The 13,251-nt window shown below is 48.1% G+C and overlaps 1 protein-coding gene across 3 annotated transcripts in view; it reads left to right on the top strand.

The window, feature by feature from the left end:
* scai (suppressor of cancer cell invasion) overlaps positions 1-13,251 on the top strand; it is a 222,252-nt gene that overhangs the window by 196,399 nt on the left and 12,602 nt on the right. Inside the window, exon 16 of one of the 3 annotated variants that reach the window (XR_005458494.1) lies at positions 6,671-6,804. The exons of the other annotated variants lie outside the window; for them this stretch is intronic. The gene's annotated coding sequence lies outside the window, so the exon portion shown is untranslated. The remainder of the gene's footprint in view (positions 1-6,670; positions 6,805-13,251) is intronic. 3 annotated transcript variants of the gene reach the window in all.

Raw genomic sequence — 13,251 nt, 5'->3', positions numbered from 1 at the left:
ACTATTCTGTTATGGTAGTTTACAATCCATTTTTAATATGAAACTAAATGGTGAGTTTAGATTCTTTGATTGAGAACTCGGGTCATTTTTGTCTTTTCCCAGCAACCTCACTTAACACACTTTCCACCTGCCATAATTGTAAAGTGCTCAGCAGTGGGGTTGTTGGTATTTTTTAAAAGTTTGCCTCTGCAACTTGGGATTATGAGACAGTTGCAAAATGTCATGACTAAGCAATAATGCTGCACAATGTATGAGGGAAGAATTGGGTGCCTATAGGATTTTTTTTTTTTTTTTTTGCAAGTATTTTTATTCAAAGCTTTTTACATATATACACAGAATATCAGAAGAACAACACATCAACCAAACAAACAACCATAGATGTCCAACCCCCCCCCCCCCTGTTTCCAACACCCCACCACATCCCGCCTTCTCCATTTTAAACCCCCCCCCCCCCCCCCCCTTGCTGACTCAATCCTCCTTGAAGAAATCAATGAACATGTTTCCACTTCGGATGAACCCCTCTACCGATACCCCCCAGCCCCTGCAGAGTGAACTTGACCTTCTCCAACCTCAGGTGTTCTGCCAGGTCGCTCACCCACACCCCTGCCTTTGGCAGCTCCAAGTCCCGCCAACCCAACAAAATCAGTCTCCATGCTATCAAGGAGGCAAAGGCTAATGCAATAGCCTCTCACCCACTCCCGGGACTTCCGACACACCAAATATTGTCACCTTCGGACTCTGAACCACCCCCACGCCGAGGACATCACGTGCAAGAACCCCTGCCAGAACCCCCTCTGTCTTGGACACGCCCAGCATATGTGCACATCACCCACACCTATCCTCCACCCCCTGGATGAGGCTTAACTCGCACACGAAGAGGTTGCATTCACCCTCCGCAAGGCCTCTGCCCATGTCCCGGCCCCCACCTACCCACACAGCTCCTCTTCCCACATGCACTTAATATCCTCCATCAGGGTGCCCGCCCTCTCCATCAGTTCCATGTAAATATCTGACACCTTCCGGTCCCATATTTTGTCCTCCGATAACAGCTCATCTTGCAACACCTGGGGCGGCAGCTCCAGAAAGGACGGCACCTCTCTCCTCACAAAATCCTATACCTGCAGGTACCTAAAACCATTCCCCTTGGGCAACTCATACAATTCCTCCAGCCTGCGAATTTGCCCCTATAAACAAGTCCCTGAAATACTCAACCCTCACCTGCCACCACCCCTGAAACCACACGTCCAGCCCCGCCAGCACAAACATATGGTTGTCTCCCACAGCGACATGTTGCCAGCACTTCCCCTACACCTTTTAATGCCGACACCACCACTGGACTCACGGAGTACCTGGCCGACAGGAATAGCACAGGTGCCAACAACAGAGCTCCCAAACACGGTCCCCAACATGACAACACCGCCTCCACCTGCCCCCAGACCGACCTCTCCGCCATAGCCCATTTCCTCACCATCACAATATTTACCACTCAATAATAATGTATCAAATTCAACAATGCCAGCCCCCCCACCCCTTCCAAAATTACCAGCCTCTCCCGCGGGGCCTTCCCCGCCCACGCAAACACTGAAATTATCCCATTGAGCTTCCTGAAAAAAGACTTGGGGACAAAGATAGGGAGGTTTTGGAACATGAACAGAAACCTAGGCAGCACCATCGTTTTCACTGTCTACACACAGCCAGCCAACGATAGCGGCAACACGTTCCACCTCTTAAAATCGGACTTCATTCCCTCCACCAATGAAGCCAAATTCAATCTATGTACCTGGGCCCAGCTCCACGTCATCCGGATACCCAAGTCCCTGAAGCTCATCCCCACCACCCTAAACTAAAACTCCCCTAATCTCCATTCTTGCCCTCTGGCATGGATCGGGAACACCTCTTTCCCATGTTCAATTTATATCCCAAAAACCGAACAAATTTCCCCCAAATCTCTACAATGCTGCCTACTGGGTCCGAGATATATGATAAATCATCCACGGACAACAAAAAGCTATGCCTGGCAACCCCTCCACCCAATCCCCCTCCAATACCTTGATGCCTTAAGCACCATTGCCAATGGCTCTATTGCCAAGACAAAAAGCAACGGGGAGAGTGGGCACCCCTGTCTCATCCCACAATGTAACCCAAATTACCCTGAATTCACTTGGTTCGTCCGCACTCTTGCCACAAGTGCCTTGTACAACAACCAGACCGGTCCCAGCACCTAAAACAAATACTCCCACTCCACCCTATCCAAAGCCTTCTTTGCATCCATCACCCCCACCACCTCCAATTCCTGCCCCACCGAGGGTATCATAATCACATTAAGTAACCTCTGCCTTACCTTCACAAATCCCATCTGGTCCACCTCCATCACCCCGGTACACAGTCCTCAATTTGCGATGCAAGCACACTCGCCAACATCTTAGCATCAACAATCATCAGCGATATCGAGCGGTACGATCCACACTGCTCCCAGTCCTTATCCTTCTTTGAAATCAGGAAGATAGAAGCCTGTGACAGTGTGGGGGAAAGATCCCCCTCCCTTGCCTCATTATACATCCTCACCAACAATGGCCCCAGCTCCACCCCAAACTTTTTTTAATAAACTCTACTGGGAACCCGTCCAGCCCCAGGGCCTTCGCTGCCTGAATCGTCCCTATGCCATCCACCATCTCCCTCAGCCTAATCGAGGCAAACAGGCCCTGAACCCACTCCTCCTCCACCTTGGGAACTTCAACCCATCCAGGATCCCGTCTTCCCCCGCCGGGGGCTCTGACTTATACAGCCTCCTATAAAAGACCTCAAAAGCCCCATTGGGTCCGTCAGCACCTACCCTCTCGTCCCTTACCCTACCGATCTCCCTCGCCGCTGTCTGCTGCCTCAACTGGTGGACCAGCACCCTACTTTCCTCCCCATACTCATACATTGCCCCTCTGGCCTTCCACAACTGCCCCACTGCCTTCCCCATGGACACTAATCCAAATTCCATCTGGAGCCTCTGTCTCTCCCTTAACAACCCCTCCTCCGAAGCCACCGAGTACCTCCGGCCCACCCTCAGAATCCCTCCTCCAGCTCCACGCTCTCCCTGTGTGCCCGAATGAAAATAAATCCGCCCTCTTGAGTGCCTCCCACAGCGTGGCGGCAGTGACCTCCCCCAGATCATTCAACTCCACGTAGCCCCGGATGGCACTTCCCACTGGTTCGCACACCCTCTCATCTGTCAGTAACCCCACATCTAATCTCCACTGCGGCTGTTGGGCCTCCCCTTGAATCACCCGCAAATCCACCCAATGAGGTGCGTGGTCCGAGACCACAATTGCCGAATACTCTGAGTCAGCCACCCACGCTAGCAGTGCCTTGCCCATCACGAAAAAATCAATCCGGGAGTACACCTTGTGCACATAGGAGAAGATGAAAACGCCTTCGCCCTCGGCCCCCATGGGTCCAACCCCCCCCCCACCATGTGCTTCATGAACCCCCTCCACTCCCTAGCCACCGACGACACCCTCGACGACTAAACGCTCGACCGGATCCAGGACCGTATGGAAATCCCCCGCCCTCCAGATCAGCTGATGCATGTCCAGGTCTGGATCATCCCCAACACCTGCCTCATAAAGTTAACGTCGTTCCAATTCGCAGCATAAACGTTTATCAGGACTATTGGCATACTTCCCACTGATCATCACATACCTACCCCTGGATCGCAGTGCTCCCCCGCTCAAACGACACCGTCTTGCTAGCCAACACCCTGACCCCCCCTCATCTTCATACCCAGCCCTGAATGAAACACCTGCCCCACACATCCCTACCTCAGCCTCGTCTGATCCACCAACCTCTGGTGCGTCTTCAGCAAAAACGCAACGGCCACCTTCAGACTCCTCTAATGCTTGTACACATGCGACCGTTGAACTGGCCCATTCAACCCTCGCATGCACCACGTGATGAGTAGCTTGGTCGGGGGCCTCACTGCATCCCTCCCCTGCGAATCAGCCACACTTTTTGAGCCGGCCCGCGTTACGTACCCTTCCAGGCCTGTCCATGTGTGTCTGCCGCCATCGCTCCCTTCCCAACTGCACCACACCAATGGCAGCAATCCCCCACCCTCAAACAAAAAAACCCCCACCCCATTCTCTCTTTCTCTCTCCCCCACCCCCACCCCTTACTCCTGGAAAACTCTACTTAACTAGCCCCCCCAGCTACTAGCATGGTGGCCTCCACCCAAGACCTCTGACTTCCCCTCCCCCTCCAGTCCATTCCTACCGATTCCCCCCCCCCCCCAACCCCCAAAACACGAAGAGAAACAAAACGCATTCTCACCATCGCTGCTCGTCCGTCGAACTCCACCACAAATCGCACACCCCACCCAAGCACTTTACAATGAACACAAAGTTCCTCCCCAAAGTTCAATGTCCTCACACTCCTCCCAGTCCATGGTCCTTCATAACGTCCATCGCCTCCTCTGGCAAGTCAAAACAAAACTCTTCTGTTGTGTCTGCCACAAGCGGGCAGGGTACAAAACCCCAAACTTCACCTCAAAGAGGGTAGCCTTTATCCGGTTGAACCTGGCCCTCCGCTTTACCAGCTCCGCACCCAGGTCCTGGTAGACCCTCAGCTCACTCCCTTCCCAGGTGCATTTTTTGGTCTGCCTCGTCCATTTCAGAATTTTCTTCTTGTCCAGAAATCGTGCAACAAGGGCACCCCCATTGCCCTTGGCGGCACCCCCACCTGCAACCTTCTCCTTCCCTGTGTTTGTGTGCGTTTCCTCCCACAAATCCTGAAAGACGTGCTTGTTACATGAATTAGACATTCTGAATTCTCCCTGTGTACCCGAACAGGCGCCGCAATGTGGTGACTAAGGGCTTTCCATAGTGACTTAATTGCCATGTTGATGTAAACCTACTTGTGACAACAATAAAAATTATTATTAGTGCCCTGTGCACCCAATCCACCTCAAGGTGAGGGCCCCCTCCCCTATCAACCTCTCCAACATGCTCATCATATACTTGGCGGCCTCCACTCCCTTGATACCCTCAGGTATCCCAACGATCCTCAGATTCTGCCTCCTGGAGCGGTTCTCAAGATCCTCCAATTTCTCTCTTAGCCTTTTCTGTCTGTCTAGCACCATCTCTAACTCCATCTTCAGCGAGGCCAGCCGCTCCTCATGCTCCCCCACCGCCTCCTCCACCTTCTGAATCACCAAGTCCTGAGCCTCCAGCCTCTGGTGCACTCTCTCAATCGCAGCTCTGAGCGGCTCCACCACCTTGGCCACATCCTCCAAAGCTTCTTTCCGCTGCTACTGGAATTTGTTGTTCAAAAACTCCACCAGCTGCTCCTTCGACCACTGGCTGGGCAGTACTGCCCCCTTGCCCTCTGCCATCTTCACCTGTGGCGCACCATGAAAATCTTCTTGCTCCAGATGCTCTCTCTTTCTCATGGTACTTCTCGTCCATTGATCCATACACCAGCCTCATGAGTGGAGTATTACCTTCCCTGAGTACTCACACACCTATTGTCCTCAAAAGAAACCCCCATATGGGTGGGGAAGGACTATTTGTTTAATATAATGCATGATCAAAAACAACCTGGTGACCGTACAGCACATAGCCAAATGGACAATTTAATGTAAGTGTAATATATATATGTGTGTGGAGGCGGCACATGGAACAGTGGTTAGCACAGCTGCCTACGGCGCTGAGGACCCAGGTTCCAATCTCGGCCCAGGGTCACTGTCAGTGTGGAGTTTGCACATTCTCCCCGTGTCTGAGTTGGTTTCACCCCCACAACAGGAAAACTGGCGTAAAACGGCTACCGATTCCCTGTTTTGCTGGGAGCTAGCAAGGAGGCAGCGTAGAGCTCGCAGCTCTACCTGCAGATACGGCCTCCAGTACTTCTGGATCAGAAGCCGCGCATGCGCATAGCGGTGGCCTGCAGCAGCCGCGCCATGCTCCATGGCGGACTCAGCCCGCGGACCTGAACCGCCAAAGTAGTGCTCCCCATCGGCTGCTCGCACGCCCTGGACCGCCCGCCTACAGTGCCTCCTGCCTGGTGATCAGCCCTCCCCCGACTGTGGCGGCCCTGGACTGATTCCGCAGCCGCCACGCCACATTCACGAACGGTGTGAACACGCGTAACCAACGTCATCGGGAATTCGGCCAGTCGGGGACGGAGCATCATGGCGTGGGCCTCGGGCAATGGCCTGAGGCAGTGGATAATTGGCACGGCATACTCCTAGAGTACCCTGCTTTTCAGGTGGCGGAGAATTCAAAAACCGGCGTCGCTCCTGATTTTTGGCACCAAAACTGTTCTCTGCCCCGTCGCCGAATGCGATTTCGGCGTCAGGGAGCGGAGAATCCAGTCCCAGGCCTTTTGGGTTTGTTTTTACATAAACATTTTTAATAAGGTTTTACAATCCTTGAAAGTAAAGCAATGTATTAAAGTTTAGTGATTCTTCATTAAAATGTTCCCCAACAATAGTCAAGTGACACAGAAGAAAAACAGGGGACTGAGTCTAGATGAGGGGACAGGAATTTTAAGCTTTCTGATGACAAAAACTACAGTTATTTGGGACAGTTGTTGACTGAAGAGTCAGTTATAGAACTCAACAAAATGATCAGTTTAGCAGAGGTGCTCCTGGAAGACAGTTTAGGGAACTAATTTGTTTGCTCTGCAGTTGAAGAAACAGCACAGTTTTGGTGTCTCGGGGAGAGATACAAGATGGGTGAAAAGCATCAAGTGAATTCACCGGAAGAAAACGGTTTGCCACTGTGCCAGAGCCAAGCCAGCAGCCTTTGTATCCAGCTAGTGGTAACTTTTCAACTGGTTTATGTATCTAATATTGCCAGGGTGAATTAATAGTGTGAATTTAAAGCAGCATCTTAAGTTTGTATTGAGATCTTTCCAACCTTTTTATCTAATATAATGTAGTTCATGTTTAATAAATATTTTATTCTTTGTATTAAAAGCTCATCAACAGACTCCTGTGAATTGGTTCAGTAACTTTCCTCCATTGTTTCAAAACAAAAGTTAGGATCTATCAAGCCAGGTTTCGCTCTGAGATCTGACTTGTCCAATATTAACATTGGCTGGGATCTTGCATAAGTCATTGATATAAATTGTTTAAATCATGTTTAACATGAAAATAGAAACATGAATTCAGGTTTGACCAATTGTTTGGAGTTCTTTGAAGAAGTAAGCATATGCTGTGGATAAAGGAGAACCAGTGGATGTACTGAAGGTGCCACAAAGGTTATTGTGGAAAACAAAAGTTCATAGTGTAGAAGGTAACATATTGTCATGGATAGCTGATTGTCTACATAACGGAAAAAAGAATAGGCAGAACTGCTTCATTTACTGGTTGGAAAGATGTAACTAGTGATGTGCTATAGGGATGAATACTGGGGCCTCAACTTTTTACAATGTATATAAATGACTTGGATGAAGAGACCAGAGATATGGGGCGGGATTCTCCGGTTGCCGTAATTGCGTTTGGCAATCGGCCGGAGAATTAAAGTTTGCGCTGAAGTCGGGCGGTGCCGCTTTCGCAATGCTCCATCATCTCCAAAATGGCATACTCTAGGAGTGCGCCGTATCGACGGCCTCATGACATTGCCTGAGGCCCACTCCCCGATGCTCCGACCCCGACCGGCCGCGTTCCTGATGGTGTGCGTCTCTCATGTTATTACTTGTCGGGAACTCGGTGTGGCGGCTGGGAACTCAGTCCAGCGCCGCCACAGTCTGGGGAGGGCCGATCCGCAGGCATGGGGGACTTTTGCAGCTGTTGGGGGGTGGTCCGGCGGTCGCAAGCCGGCCTCTATTTAGCAGGCCGGGGGTGCGCACAGCCGGCGCCATGTTGCACGGCGCGGCCGCTGCAGGCCACCGCCGTGCCCATGCGCGGCTACGGACCCGGTAATTCTGCGGCCATAACGGCAGCTAGAGCCAGGTGTTCGACACTGCTTGCATACTAGCCCCCAGCCAAACAGAGGATCAGTGGCCGTTTTGCACCAAATTTTCAGTTGTAAATCGCCACCATTTCCACACCAGCGTCAGGACATAGTTTGAAAATCGGAGAATCCAGCCCATGGTTGCTTTTTTCTGATAGCACAAAGACGGGTAGGAAAGTAGTTGTGGAGAAGTATTAAGGAAGCTACAAAGATATATAGATAGGTTAAGTGTGGGGAAAGATTTAGCAAAAGAAGTATAATGTGGGAAAATGTGATGGTCCATTTTGGCAAGAAGATTTTAAAAAGTTATCAAAATGGTAAGAGATTGCAGAGCTCTGAGATGCAGAGGGATCTGAGTGTCCTCGTGCATGAATTGCAAAAGGTTAGTATGCAGCAAGTAATCAGGAAAGCTAATAGAATGTTTTTGTTTAATGTGAGGGGAATTTTATACAAACATTATTCAGGGCATTGGTGAGACTCATCTGGAGTACTGTGTACAGTATTGATTTCCTTATTTTTAAAAAAGAAATTTAGAGTACCCAATTATTTTCTTTCCAATTAAGGGGCAATTTAGCGTGGCCAATCCACCCAGACTGCACATTTTTGGGTTGTGGGGGGCGAAACCCACGCAAACACGGGGAGAATGTGCAAAATCCACACGGACAGTGACCCAGAGCTAGGATCAAACCTGGGACCTCGGTGCTGTGAGGCATCAGGGCTAACCCACTGCGCCACCTTGATTTCCTTATTTAAGGAAGGTTGTAATCATGTTGGAAGTAATTTTACGAGACTAATACCTGAAATGGGAGAGGAAAGGTTGAACAGGCTGGGCTTGTATCCACTGGAGTTTAGAAGAGTAAGAGGCGAATTGACTGGAACATACATGTCCTGAGGGGTCTTGACAGGGTGGGTGTGGAGAGGATGTTTCCTCTTGAGGGAAAATCTAGAACAGGAGTCACTGTTTAAAATAAAGGGTCCCTCATTGACGTCAGAAATTAGGAGAAATATTTTCCCCGAGGGTCGTGCGTCTTTGGAACACTTCCTCAAAAGGCAGTGGAATCAGAGTCTGAATATTTTTAAGGCAGAGCTAGATAGATTCTTGATGAGCAAGGGGGTGACAGGTTATTGGAAGTAGGTGGTACGGTGATGTTGAGGTTACAATCAGATCAGCTTGGATCTCATTGTATGGCAGAGCTGGCTCGAAGAGCTGAGTGGCCTACTCCTACTACTAATTTTTATGTTCTTAAGTTTGTAAATAGTAAGAGGTCCCAGCACTGATACTTGTGGTACACCACTAGTCACAGCCTACCACTTGAGAATACTCCATTTATCCCTGCAGTCTGAATGTTGCAATTCAGTTTCTGAATACTTCCTGTACATGTCTCAATCATGTATAAAAGATTAGTATTTGCAGTTACCATGCAAACCACAATGGAATCACAGAATCGGCCATAATGTTCTCCCAAAATATTGGTGAGGCTAATGATGTCTGCTTATTTATGTAGAAGCGGTACAGCAGCTTCAGGCATTGGAAGATATGTGGTAAATCCAGAAGTTTATGCCAGAGTTATGATGCCCTGCATTAGCTCTGCAAAGTGGTCCACTTGCTGTCAGGCTCATCATTGAAATGTATTGAATGTCTGAAGCTGCTGTATTTTTGCAGTGGGTTGAACTAAACTTGCCACAAAGGGAAGTTTTGTCCATTTCTGTATAGGTGCCCATTTAACATTGTGAAAGTGATAATTATGACCAAAAAACACTCTGGGACTGAAAATTAATGGAACCTGAAGGAATGAGATTCCACACTTTTTATTGCTTTTTTAATATTTAATGTTTTGTTTTCCTTCTTATCACATCCCAATCTTTAAGTCCTTCTCTCTCTTTCTGTAGCTGATGTGACATTGAATTCACCATTCAAACATAACCATCTCCGAGTGGCACGGTGGCACAGTGGTTAGCACTGCTGCCTCACCGTACTGAGGACCCAGATTCGATCCCAGCCCCGGGTCACTGTCCGTATGGAGTTTGCACATTCTCCCAGTGTCTGTGTGGGTCTCACCCCCACAATCCAAAGATGTGCCTGGTAGGTGGATTGGCTATGCTAAATTGCCCATTAATTGGGGGGAAAAAATTGGGTACTCTAAATTTAAAAAAAAAACAAGTATACCAATCCCCAACCTTGCACTGTTAATTTCTTAATCCATTAATATGATTGGTTAAGAATATACATAATTACTTGTCCTGTTCGTTCAAGTCACAGATGCCCTGTTACCCTAGCTGCAGCATTATCAGCTCACTTTCAGCAACTCACCATACAAAAAATTTTAAAAATTCAAGTTTGCAAAGGCAAATCTTACTAATGGCAAATACCATTAGATTCACTCCTATATCATATTATGGCTGAATATTTTGGGAAAATCTGATGGCTGATGTAATGCCCTTCCTTTATAGCATTGTATTTCTTGATATATTTTGTTGTTTTAGTTCAGTTGTCTGGCCAGCTGGTTCATGATGCAGAGTGAGGCCAACAGCACAGGTTCAATTTTCATACCTGACATTATTCATGAAGGCCCATCTTCTCAACATTGCCCCTCGCCTGAGGTATGGTTATCCTCTGGTTAAATCACCACCAGTCAGCTCTCGCCCTCAAAGGGGAAAGCAGCTGATGGTCATCTGGGACAATGGCAACTTTATTTGCTGTGTGTGGAAAGCATGTAAATGGATAAGAAAGTTTGATTGCCTACCTTGTAGGGTCTTCATTCTTTAATATGCAGCCTTTGCAGTGTGATCGCATACAATAATCTCCTCAAACATGAGGTTTTCAAATTAGTTTCTATTCAGTTTCTGTTTTTAAAAAATGCCATTCCCAAACAGGTTTTGGTGCTTTTTAACATTTTGGAGTGTAAAAATCTCCAATCTGCAGCAGATGTATTTAATTTTCAGATTGAAAACAATCCTGCAGTCGTAAACTTTTTAAAGTATCAAGAAACTGGTGTTCTTAGTGAGCCAAAAAGATGTCATTCTCCAGAGCAATATGAAAGCTGTTAGATTATTCACCACACCTTTAAGCTTTCAGAAGTTTAAAAATAAAGCACAAGACTGCTAACCTGTCTCTGATTGTCTACAACTTTACTCTCAAAGAACAAAGAAAAGTACAGCACAGGAACAGGCCCTTCGGCCCTCCAGGCCTGTGCCGACCATGCTGCCCGTCGAAACTAAAATCTTCTGCACTTCCAGGGTCCGTATCCCACTATTCCCATCCTATTCATGTATTTGTCAAGATGTCCCTTTAACGTCACTATTGGCCCTGCTTCCACCACCTCCGGCAGCGAGTTCCAGACACCCACTACCCTCTTGTGTAAAAAAAAAAACAACTTGCCTCATGCATCTCTTAACCTTGCCCCTCGAACCTTAAACCTATGCCCCCTAGTAATTGACCCCTCTACCCTGGGAAAAAGCCTCTGACTATCCACTCTGTCTATACTCCTCATAATTTTGTAGCCCTCCAACAGGTTGCCCTTCAACCTCCGTTGTTCCAGTGAGAACAAACCAAGTTTATTCACCCTCTCCTCGTAGCTAATGCCCTCCATACCAGGCAACATCCTGGTAAATCTCTTCTGCACCCTCTCTAAAGCCTCCACATCCTACTGGTAGTGTGGCGACCAGAATTGAACACTATACTCCAAGTGTGGCCGAACTAAGGTTATATACAGCTGCAACATGATTTGCCAATTTTTATACTCCGTGCCCCAGCCAATGAAGGCAAGCATGCCATATGCCTTCTTGACTACCTTCTCCACCTGTGTTGCCCCTTTCAGTGACCTGTGGACCTGTACACCTGGATCCCTCTGACTGTCAATACTCTTGAGGGTTCTACCATTCACTCTATATTCCCTACCTGCATTAGACCTTCCAAAATGCATTACCTCACATTTGTCCGAATTAACCTCCATCTGTCATCTTTCCGTCCAAGTCTCCAAACGATCTAAATCCTGCTGTATTCTCTGACAGTCCTCATCGCTATCAGCAATTCCACCAACCTTTGTGTCGTCTGCAAACTTACTAATCAGACCAGTTACATTTTCCTCCAAATCATATATATATATATTCTACCAACAGCAACGGTCCCAGCACTGATCCCTGCGGAACACCACTCGTCACAGCCCTCCAATTAGAAAAGCACCCTTTCATTGCTACTCTCTGCCTTCTGTGACCTAGCCAGTTCTGTATCCATCTTGCCAGCTCACCCCTGATCCCGTGTGACTTCACCTTTTGTACCAGTCTGCCATGAGGGACCTTGTTAAAGGCCTTTACTGAAGTCTATATAGACGACATCCACTGCCCTACCTGCATCAATCATCTTTGTGACCTCCTCGAAAAACTATCAAGTTAGTGAGTCACAACCTCCCCTTCACAAAACCGTGCTGCCTCTCGCTAATACGTCCATTTGCTTCCAAATGGGAGTAGATCCTGTCTCGAAGAATTCTCTCCAGTAATTTCCCTACCACTGACGTAAGGCTCACCGGCCTGTAGTTCCCTGGATTATCCTTGCTACCCTTCTTAAACAAAGGAACAACATTGGCTATTCTCCAGTCATCCGGGACATCACCTGAAGACAGTGAGGATCCAAAGATTTCTGTCAAGGCCTCAGCAATTTCCTCTCTAGCCTCCTTCAGTATTCTGGGGTAGATCCCATCAGGCCCTGGGGACTTATCTACCATAATATTTTTCAAGGTGCCCAACACCTCGTCTTTTTGGATCTCAATGTGACCCAGGATATCTACACACCCTTCTCCAGACTCGATATCCATCAATTCCTTCTCTTTGGTGAATACTGATGCAAAGTATTCATTTAGTCCCTCGCCCATTTCCTCTGGCTCCAGACATAGATTCCCTCGCCTGTCCTTCAGTGGGCCCACCCTTTCCCTGGCTACCCTCTTGCTTTTGATGTAGGTGTAAAAAGCCTTGGGATTTTCCTTAACCCTATTTGCTAATTACTTTTTGTGACCCCGTTTAGCCCTCCTGACTCCTTGCTGAAGTTCCTTCCTAATTTCCTTATATTCCACACAGGCTTTGTCTGTTCTCAGCCTTCTAGCCCTGACAAATGCCTCCATTTTCTTTTTGACGAGGCCTACAATATCTCGTTATCGAAAGTTCCCGAAATTTGCCGTATTTATCCTTCTGCACAGGAACATGCAGGTCCTGAATTCCTTTCAACTGACATTTGAAAGCCTCCCACATGTCAGATGTTGATTTACCCTCAAACATCCACCCCCAATCTAGGTTCTTCAGTTCCTGCCTAATATTGTTT

This window comes from Scyliorhinus canicula, chromosome 21, assembly GCF_902713615.1.
Source record: "Scyliorhinus canicula chromosome 21, sScyCan1.1, whole genome shotgun sequence".
Classification (NCBI taxonomy): domain Eukaryota; kingdom Metazoa; phylum Chordata; class Chondrichthyes; order Carcharhiniformes; family Scyliorhinidae; genus Scyliorhinus; species Scyliorhinus canicula.
Note: the sequence above shows the minus strand (reverse complement) of the source record. Positions and strands in the feature narration are given on the sequence as shown.